The sequence below is a fragment of the Bos javanicus genome, chromosome 17 (genome assembly GCF_032452875.1).
Source record: "Bos javanicus breed banteng chromosome 17, ARS-OSU_banteng_1.0, whole genome shotgun sequence".
In the NCBI taxonomy this organism is placed as follows: Eukaryota; Metazoa; Chordata; class Mammalia; order Artiodactyla; family Bovidae; genus Bos; species Bos javanicus.
Genome location: NC_083884.1, coordinates 28,750,080 through 28,761,341, shown reverse-complemented (window position 1 = coordinate 28,761,341; position 11,262 = coordinate 28,750,080).

Sequence of the window (11,262 nt, the reverse complement as noted above, 5' to 3'; positions counted from 1 at the left end):
GATTTGCATTTCTCTGGTAATGAGTGATGTTGAGCATCTTTTCATGTGTTTGTTAGCCATCTGTATGTCTTCTTTGGAGAAATGTCTATTTAGTTCTTTGGCCCATTTTTTTACTTTATAACAAAAAGAGTTCTGACATGCTAAAATTTTGATTATATATTAGGCACATGTTTTTTTCACTTTTAATTAAATGTTGTATTTTTTCCCCCTATGAAAATTATTGGTGAACCATTAATAACCTGAACTGGATGTGTGAAACAATAGAGAAGTCAAGGATGATTTCAAAGTTTTTGGCTTAAGCAACTGGAAATATAAAATCCGCTCCCATGGAGAAGGGTGGAAAGGATCCTCCAGACTAAATTTGGGAGGCATATCTAAAATTTAGTCCTTCTTGCAAACGGAAGTATAACTGACCTACAACACCACTGGTTTCAGGTGAACAAAACAGTGATTCAGTATTTCTATACATTGCCAAATGATCATCATGTTAAGTCTAGTTACCATCTGTCACCATACAGAGATAGTATAGTATTATTTACAGTATTCCCCAAGACTCTTGAGTATGTTAAACATGAGATATCTTTTAGAAATCCAAGTGGAGATGTAGCAGGACAAGTTAGATATATGAGTCTGGTATTCAGGAGAGAGGCCGGAGCCAAAGATATAAATCTGGGATTCATCTGTGAGCAGATGATATTTAAAAATCGTGAAGTGGATGAGATCATCATGTCATTGAGCATGAAGGAAAGAAGAGATGAGAAAAATTGATGCAAGAGAAAACTTACGAGGCTGTGGTCTCCTGAAAGTCACGTGAAGGATTTGTATGAGGAAGAAAGGCAAGATGAATTCTGTCAAATGTTGATGATAAGACAGATAAAATGAGAGCAGAGATGTATTTAGCATGTGGAAGTCATTAGAACCCTCATGAGAGTGGTTTGGTGAGGAGCAGGGACTGAAGCCTGATAGAAGAGAGTTTAAGAGAAAGTTACAGGAAGGGCTTCCCTTGTGGCTCAGTTGGTAAAGAATCTGCCTGCAATGTGGGAGACCTGGGTTTGATCCCTGGGTTGGGAAGATCACCTGGAGAAGGGAAGGCTATCCACTCCATTATTCTGGCCTGGAAAATTCCATGGACTGTTTAGTCTATGGGGTTGCAAAGAGTCGGACACGACTGAACAACTTTCACTTCACTTTAGAAGAGTGAAGAAGAGACTTTAGAAGAGGAAACTTGGAGAGAATGAATATAGACTACTCTTGCATGGAGTTTTTCAGTAAAGGAAAGGAGAGAAGTGGGGCAGGGGTTGTCATGGAAAGTGAGGTCTAAAGAAAAATTTTCTTTGCTTTGTGTTAATATGATGAAAACAACATGCTTTTATACCAGTAGCAGTGATCCTGGAAAGATAGAAAAATTGACGAATCAGAAGATAGAGAGAGCTTGATAGGGATTGCGTTGAATCTATAAATTGCTTTGGGTAGTAATTCTTCCAATCCATGAACATGGAGTGTCCTCTTTGATTTCTTTCACCAATAGTTTTCAGGTCTTTAGTTTCATAAGTATTTTAGCTATCAAGCTACCAACAGTATTCTTCACAGAGCTAGCAATTTGTATGGAAATCCTCGAATAGCCAAAGCGATCTTGAGAAAGAAGAATGGAACTGGAGGACCTGACTTCAACTACAAAGCCACAGTTATCAAGACAGTATGGTACTGGCACAAAGACAGAAATATTGATCAATGGAATAAAATAGAAAGGAGATAAATGCACATATGGACACCTTATCTTGGAGGCAAGAATATACAATGGATTAAAGACAATCTCTTTAACAAGTGGTGCTGGGAAATCTGGTCAACCACTTGTAAAAGAATGAAACTGGATGGATTAAAGATCTAAACGTAAGACCAGCTCCTAGAGGAGAACATAGGCAAAACACTCTCCGACAGCAGGATCCTCTATGTCCCAGAATATTGGAAATAAAAGCAAAAATAAACAAATGGGACCTAATTAACCTTAAAAGCTTCTGCACATCAAAGGAAACTATTAGCAAGGTGAAAAGACAGCCTTCAGAATTAATAGCAAATGAAGCAACCGAGCAACTCCTACAGCTCAACTCCAGAAAAATAAACGACCCAATCAAAAAATGGGCCAAAGAACTAAATAGACATTTCTCCAGACATACAGATGGCTAACAAACACATGAAAAGATGCTCAACATCACTCATTATCAGAGAAATGACTATGAGGTACCATTTCACACCAGTCAGAATGGCTGCGATCCAAAAGTCTACAAATAATAAATGCTGGAGAGGGTGTGGAGAAAAGGGAACCCTCTTACACTGTTGGTGGGAATGCAAACTAGTACAGCCACTATGGAGAACAGTGTGGAGATTCCTTAAAAAACTGGAAATAGAACTGCCTTATGATCCAGCAATCCCACTGCTGGGCATACACACTGACACGTGTACTCCAATGTTCATCGCAGCACTGTTTATAATAGCCAAGACGTGGAAGCAACCTAGATGTCCATCAGCAGATGAATGGATAGCTGTGGTACATATACACAATGGAGTATTACTCAGCCATTAAAAAGAATACATTTGAATCAGTTCTAATGAGGTGGATGAAACTGGAGCCTATTATACAGAGTGAAGTAAGCCAGAAGGAATACAGTATACTAACGCATATATATGGAATTTAGAAAGATGGTAACAATAATGTAGACACTGATGTATAGAACAGTCTTATGGACTCTGTGGGAGAATGGCAATGAAACTCATGTAGAAACGAGTTGCCAGTCCAGGTTCGATGCATGATGCTGGATGCTTGGGGCTGGTGCACTGGGACAGGGAGGAATGGGGAACACATGTATAGGATTCCAAAACTAATCAGAAGATAGAGAGAGGAAGGGCTGGGAGTGTATCCTTGGAGAGAATGTAATCAAGTGTGCATGTGGAGAGACTGGCTTTAGAAAAGAACAGAGTCCACTGATAGGAACAGGCAGAAAGGCAGTTTAAATGGGTAAAAATACCAGTAGGCAGTAGATATAGGGATGCTTGTTAGCAAATGCTCCTTACTGACTGCTTCAATTATTTTCAGTGAATTGGGAAGCAAAGTTATCAACTGGGGAGTGAGGGTAGGCAAGGAAATGTTTGAAGTTTGAAGAAAAAGAATCAGTGTGAAATATTAGCTAGTGATAGTGGAGAATGAATGGACTAAGGAAACATTATGAATGACAAGAAGCAGTAAGGATCCACCTGAGGTATATAGTCATAAGTTGAAAGTGGAGTCAGTCAGCATGGTTATGTGTTTTTCTCCAGTCATTTTCAGCTGCTTGGATGCATGCATGAATTAGGCTGAAAATTGTATTTAATCTGCATTGTGGTTTAGCCAAAGGACTATGAGAAAGGAAAAAAAAGACCAAGAAAATTTTGTGAGAATTGAAGGAAATGAATATAGTAAACATCAGTGGAATTAAATGGAGTAAGGAGAGAAGGAGGAGTATTCAGTGGGTGAGATAAAAAGAATCAATGGATTGGACATCCCATTTGGATATAAAGACTGTAGGAGTCAGGATACTGAAGGTAATAATTTGGAAAGATGAGAGGTGTTTACCTCAGTTATAACCACAGGAGTGAGTAGCTAAGGTGGGTAGAAAACAGAACAATCAGAGGAGTTCAGGAAACCAAATTTTTAAAAAAAAATCTTGAAGCTTGATTATTTTACAAGTTCATAAAATTTTAATTTTGAAAGGTTAAATTGGAAATTTTCTTAATATCATCATGTATGAATTAAAGACTTAAGGGCTATAAATTTTAGCATATGTTTTGAGAAAGAAATAGGATATCTGTTTTTTTTTTCCTAGAAATGAAGAGATGGAAGTAATACTATTTTAATTTTGATGTTAGTTTAATGTTTTATAGGGATGGACCATACAAAATTGCTGATATTAAACTGTCAACCTATAAAATGGTGGTTTTCTATGTTTAATAGATATATACATATCTGTATGCATACAGATATGTAGATGAATAAGTAAGGTAAAATTGCTCAAACAAAAGTAAAAGAAAAACAGGTCTGAGATTCTGTTTGTAGGAACTGACTTCTTAAAAAAGAAACATGAATTTCTCTTTTAAGATGTAGAACTAAGAGCAGTCAGGTAAGAAATGACTTTCATTATTTATCTTTATTTTTCCTCTCTGAGATCATTCTCAGCAGACTCATTATTAGAAACTAGATGTCACTGATTTTTAATATTTTTGTTATAAAAATAATACATAAACACATCTTTATTTTCAAAAGGTGCAGACAATGCAAAAATTTATGTGGTAGAATATGAAAGTTAGTCTCTCCTTTTCCTTCCCAAACATTAACTTTTTTTCTCAGAGGTAAGCAAATTTTTTATCTACCTGTACATAACAACACATCTCTCCTTTTCCTCTTCCTTCTCTTCTTTCCCTTTCTCTTTTTTTCTTCTTTTACATAGATGGAAAAATAATACAGGCACATTTTTTAACTTGAATTTTTCAGTTAGTGATATATTTTATAGATCTTTCTATGACAGAATTTATAAAGCTACTTCATTTTAAATGGTTACATTTGCTCTGTAGTGTTAATATATCACAATTTATTCAACCACCTCTCTATTTAAGGATTTTTAGATTACTAGAAGTAAATGATGATAACAGCAATTCTTTCATGGGATATTGTGAGAGTTGAAAAAAAATTATATGAAAAATACTTATGAGACTACCTGGCATGTTAGTAAGTACTCGAACTAACACTTGACAAGGAGAATTTATTGGCTTAAGAATACTATCCTTTACCAGAACACTTGAAGCCCATTTTATGTGGTTCTAATACGGCTGCCTGAAGCTCAGACATGATGATGGTCTTCAATAGAAGAGCTGGGGCCACAGTAACTATCTCATCAACATAGTGAGGAAGGAGTCAGAAGGGGAGGAGAGAATATTAGAATACAGTTTTTATGGGAGATTAGAAAAACCACTGTTGATCAGAATAGTTCAGAGGATGCTTCCTTTCATGAAGCAATGAATGGACTTGTGAGGGGAACACTAATATAGTTTGAGAATCTCAGTGGTTGTTATCTTCTGAAGGCTAATGTTGACAGTAGAGTAGAATGCCCTGGAACTGGACTTACAAGAATAGATTAGTGGAAAATCAGAGGCCTAGAGGCATTTCTTGGAGAAGGAAATGGCAACCCACACCAGTATTCTTGCCTAGAGAATCCCGTGGACAGAGGAGCCTGGTGGGCTGCCGTCTATGGGGTCGCACAGAGTTGGACATGACTGAAGTGACTTAGCAGCAGCAGCAGCAGCAGCAGCAGCAGAGGCATTTCTTAGACATTGGAGGTGAGTCAGATGTAATTAGTGTGATAGTCAGCAGTGTTAGAGTGGTAATCTGGTTGCCTTAATGTGCAGTGATCTCTGGCAATGGCTGTTAGACCACGGTATTCCTAGGATGAGAGAGATGCGTGATCAGTTAGGGTATTTCTTGACTTCTGTAACCAAAAATATAGTAATAAAGTAAATAGTGGGATGAAAGAAATCTATTTTTTATTGGCACAATGAAAAATCCAATGCCTCACCCTGGTTCAGTAAGGGAGCCTGTTCTCACACCTCAATGTAATCAAGGGAAGAAAAGCCCAGGTCTACTTGAGGAAGGTTTTGCACCGTCATTATGAGAATATACAAAAAATATCCCCTTATTTTCTAGTGAGATCTGTGGCAGTTAACCAGATTAACTGCATATAGAAGGAAGGGAGATTCCTAGCCTTTTGAGAAGAGGGGGATGCAGAGTTTCAGTTGATATTGATACTGAGAGATCCCGAATGCTATCACATCTCCAGGTTGCAGGTAATAAATAGACTCACTGATTAGTAAATCGAGGACAGTCCTTGGTTTGGTGCACTTGGACTTTTTTGAATTTTGGAGGCAACACCATACTTGAGATTTATCAATCCCTCTCCAATGGCTATTTGATTTCTCAGAAGAATGCTGGTTTCATGTGAGAAGAAGCCAGAGAAAGAAAGACTTCTTTGCCAGGTCTAAGTCACTGTATACACTGTCCTTCCCTTCAACGTGTATGACCCACCAGATCCTGTGGAATAGATGTAAGAAGCCTTGTAAGAGAGGCTTTTACACAGTCACTTAGTCACCTAGAAGAACATGATCTCTTTAGCAAAAAACTTTAACAAGTAGATTTTGGGAGGCTGTTAAGCCCTTATAGAGACTGAGTCCCTTTTCATGATGCCTCAAACAACCATGAGACTGGAGTGACCTAGTAGAAGGGGTTGCAGGATACATCAAATAATAAGGTCTGGCAGATACATAGCAATTTATTGAAGGATGGAAATTATATAATAGGAACTGGACCCTAACAAGATCAAAAGATAGGTAAACTGATGGTTCTTCCTCAGCTTTGTGGAATAATCCTGGCAGCTGGCTAATGGAATAGGAGAGAAATTTGGCCCCATAAGCCATCTCAATAGTTTAGCGTGAACCAATTGCAATACTGATGCACTGTAGACCCACTCAAAGGTAGTTCTTAAAGACATTGATGAGAGGAAATGATTTCATTGGGCAGAACTCTGAAGAGTATACATAGTTTTCCACCTTATATGGAGGGAAAAGTGGTCTGATGTGACTATGATATCTCATGCAGCAGTGCATGGCTTTGCTTGTTGGTTCAAGGAAGGGATTGGACAACTGTATCCCGAAAAACAAATCTGCTCCAATGTCTGTTTCTATATAGCCTGTGAGTTAAAAATTGTTTTATATTTTTGGAATGGTTGGAAAAATTTTAAAAGAATAATATTTCATGATGTGTGAAAACCATATGAAACTCAAATTTCAGTGTCCATAAATAACATTTCTTTGAAACACAGCCACACATTCATTTATGTAATATTTATGGCTATTTTTCTGCTACAAAGGCAGATTTGAATAGCTGCAATAGAGATTATATGGCTCAGATCACCAAATCTAAAATATTTACTATGTGGACCTTTTATAGGAAAACTTTATGAACTTCAGGGTCAGTGGCTTGGGAGAATGACTAGAATGTTATAGGCAAGGATATTTTTAAAAGAATTATATGGATGGACACATGGAAATGGATGCAGGCTTTGTGTGTCTCATACCAATGCCTTACAAAAAGATTCCACTATGGAGGAGACTGAACAACCAGTGGACAGGATGATTCATCTGATAGGCTTATGCCAGCCCTTGTCCTCAGGCACCTTCTTGCTTACCATTAGGGTCCATGAATTGAGTCGACATGGCAGTACTGATAAAGGCTGTGCATGGATCTAACAGCATGGTCTTCTATCTTAGAATATGTAGCTACTCTCATGACTAAATGCCCTATCTATTGGCAGCAGCAATCAACACTGGGATCTTGACATTGTATATCACTGAGCATTCCTGCTCTCCATTTAGTGTTAGGTTGTTAAATAGGGATCCTCAATTTCTGGGCCACAGACTGGTACCTTCTGTCAGACCAGTGGCAGCATTAGATTAGAAATAAAGTGACACCTGCTGCAAAGAGCTGACTCATTGGAAAAGACTCTGAGGTTGGGAAAGATTGAAGGCAAAAGGAAAAGGGGGTAGCAAAGGATGAGATGGGTAAATAGCATCACCAACTCAATGGACATGAATTTGAGCAAACTCTGGGAGAGAGTGGAGGACAGAAGAGCCTGGCATGCTGCAGTCCATGGGGTCACAAAGAGTCAGACATGACTTAGTGACTGAGCAACAGAAACAAAATGCCCAATAAATGTAATGAACTTGAATCATCCTGGAATCATCCCCCCTACCCCCAAGCTGTGGAAAAATTATCTTTCATGAAATAGTTCCCAGGTGCCAAAAAGGCTGGGGACTGCTGTTATAAAAGATCCTTTCTTGACTTGTTGGGGCAAGTAATTCATTCTTACCAAAATTGACACTCAATCCCTATATGAATTTGCCTGTTCTGCTTATATTGTGGGGGCTTCCCAGGTGGCGCTAGTGGTAAAGAACCTGCCTGCCAATGTAGAAGATGTAAGAGACCAGGTTTGATCCCTGGGTCAGGAAGATCCCCTGGAGAAGGGCATGACAACCAACTCCAGTATTCTTGCCTGGAGAATCCCATGGACAGAGGAGCCTGGCAGGCTACAGAACACCACTACCTGAGAGTTTGGACAAAGTCAGACTTGCTGATGTGGGATACATAAAAACACATCCTCAGATGCAGCCATGGGATCTATTCATCAAGCAGCCAATTGGATGAGGAGATCCTACTCATTGAAAGCATCTATTTAAATCTCAGCTGTGACTGCTTGGAAATGATGTGCTGTTAAACTGCCGTTCTTCAGGATGCATTGTATGGTTTGATCACATACTTGAGGCCATGTCTTCAATAGCTAGAATATATGGATTCAAGGACAAAGGGAAGGAAGTATGATCAATCCTTCTCAATTTGACTTCAGTGACCCACCCTACAAATTTGTCCTATTTTTCTATCACAAATCTAAGGCTTATGGATTAGAGCTTTTTGATTCCCAAGCTTCTACCAGAGATACAGTCAGGATTCTACATGAACAAAAGCTCTATCAGTGGACAATTTATAATTACACTTGTTAGAGACTGACAAGAGCCTTAGGTTTTAAGACTGTGAATTCTAGAATCGATGGTAGAGAAAGGAGTATATTGTGACTTGCCCTTGGCTATTTCTCTGGGTGCATGTGTGTGTGCTAAATTGCTTCAGTTGTGTCCAGCTCTTTGGGACCCTTTGGACTGTAGCCCACCAGACTCCTCTGTCCATGGGATTCTCTAGGCAAGAATGCTAGAATGGGTTGCCATACCCTCCTCCAGGCAATCTTCCTGACCCAGGTATTGACCTGGTGTGTCTTTATATCTCTGAATTGGCAGGTGGGATCTTTACCACTAGCACCAGCTGGAAAGCCCATCACTCTGGGTACTGTCACTTACTCCACTAACTCTTCTGTATCAAGCCTTTTTGAAAGACTGGCTAATCACCAGTTTGAGAAGTTAGTGACGGAGTAGTTTTAATGTGGCACACTGATGATACAAAGAGTAGACTGCAGCCAGTGCTTCAGTGTGCTGAGTCACATCTCATTGATCTACATCTGATTTCAACCATAGCATAAAATTCTTTGCACGCTAAAATTCACATGGACATGATACTCCTGTAAATGCAAGCTATGCCTTTCTCTCTTCTTTCTGAAGTCATTGGAACTCAGTCAGTGTGGAAGTCAGGCTAGAAGTATGGGGAACTTAGTGCTCTGGGGGTGACACTCAACCAAAGTGGGGCAGGAAATGGTATATAAATGCTTGCTTTTCTTTTTCATGAGCAGTTCAGGGAGGTGTTATGGGGAATTGAGACTTCATTGCATACCACATCATCGTCAATGCCTTTGCATTCAGTTTTCCTCATTTTCTGTGTCCCTGTTCATTATACATGTTTTCTGTGATCACTTAAAAAAAATTACCTACATTGAAATTTCTTTCTCAGGATCTCCTTCACAGTAATTCATAATTGATACCTCAATAAATATCATATAAGACAGTATCATCTGAAATATTAAAGTTGGCACAGTTTGTATGTGGTCAAAACTGTTGTTCTTTTCCTTTATGGCTTCTGTGTGTTGTGCTTTGCTTATGATGCCCTATCACTTTGATATTATGAAAATATTTGCCAATATCTCCTTTTAATACTTATAAAGTACATTGTCTAACTACTGATCATGTACTATTATCTATTTTATGATATATGAATTTAGTGTTATTCTTTAATATAGTAAACTATCCTCTCATCATTTTTAATAATTCATTTCCTTTATAAGTTTGTTTTGAATATCAATTTGTATAATATACACAATGCCTATGTAAATTTTATTATGGTTTACTGGCCTGTATTTACATCATTGTGCACATATCACAATACTTTAATGTGTATAGTTTATGTTGATATCTGCTTGGGCAAGTTCAAGTTTTAGTGTTTTGTTTATTTTTTCTTGGTTGCTTTGGCCATTTCTATACACATTCTGTTCATTATGAACCTTACTCTCAGCTTTACAAATTTTCTTTGAGGTTCTTGATTACTGATATCTTATTGAATTTATATATTGACTTGTGGATATATAACATCCTTATTGAACTTTCCCATTCAGAAATTAATAGACTTATGTTTCTTTTTAACCTTTTTTATCATTTTGTTACTTCTCACTCTACATATTTATATTTCTTGTAAGGTTTATGCATATTTCATAAATTTTATTTCTCTTTGCATAGTTTGTTAATGGGATCTTCTTTTCAAGGAGTGTGTGGGAGATGGTATGTATAAGAACTATTGCTTTTGTAAGTTGATACTCTGTCAAGCTTCTTATTGAACTCATTTTTATTATATTTTTTTGTTCATATAGGTGGATTTTCAAGGAATATAAATTATATCATCTGCAAGTAATGAGAACTATTTTCTTATTTGCTATTATTTTTACACATGGGAGAGTAGATACATGTGTTAAATTGACCATTTTCTTCACTGACTTAGAAAATAAAAAATTCCAGATACAGATCAAGCAAATTTTGAGTCTATATGAATGTAAACCCTCTGTTCTGGAAGACTAAAACCCAAAATTAACATGGAAGAATAAGAATCCAGAGACAGGAAACTGAAGTTGAGGAAGCGCCAGGAGTCTGAGACTGACCAGAAGCAGATCGCGAGACACTTAATAAAAAACAGTTCAGTTCAGTCGCTCAGTCGTGTCCGACTCTTTGAGATCTCATGAACCACAGCACACCAGGCCTCCCTGTCCATCACCAACTCCTGGAGTCCACCCAAACCCATGTCCATTGTGTCGGTGATGCCATCCAGCCATCTTATCCTCTGTCGTCCCCTTCTCCTGACCTCAATCTTTCCCAGCATCAGGGTCTTTTCAAATGAGTCAGCTCTTTGTATGAGGTGGCCAAAGTATTGGAGTTTCAGCTTCAACTGAACTGAAGTTTCAGCTTCAACAGGCCCACCAATGAACACCCAGGACTGACCTCCTTTAGAATGGACTGGTTGGATCTCCTTGCAGTCCAAGGGACTCTCAAGAGTCTTCTCCAACACCACAGTTCAAAAGCATCAATTCTTCAGTGCTCAGCTTTCTTTATAGTCCAACTCTCACATCCATACATGACCAGTGGAAAAACCATAGCCTTGACTAGATGGACCTTTGTTGGCAAAGTAATGTCTCTGCTTTTGAA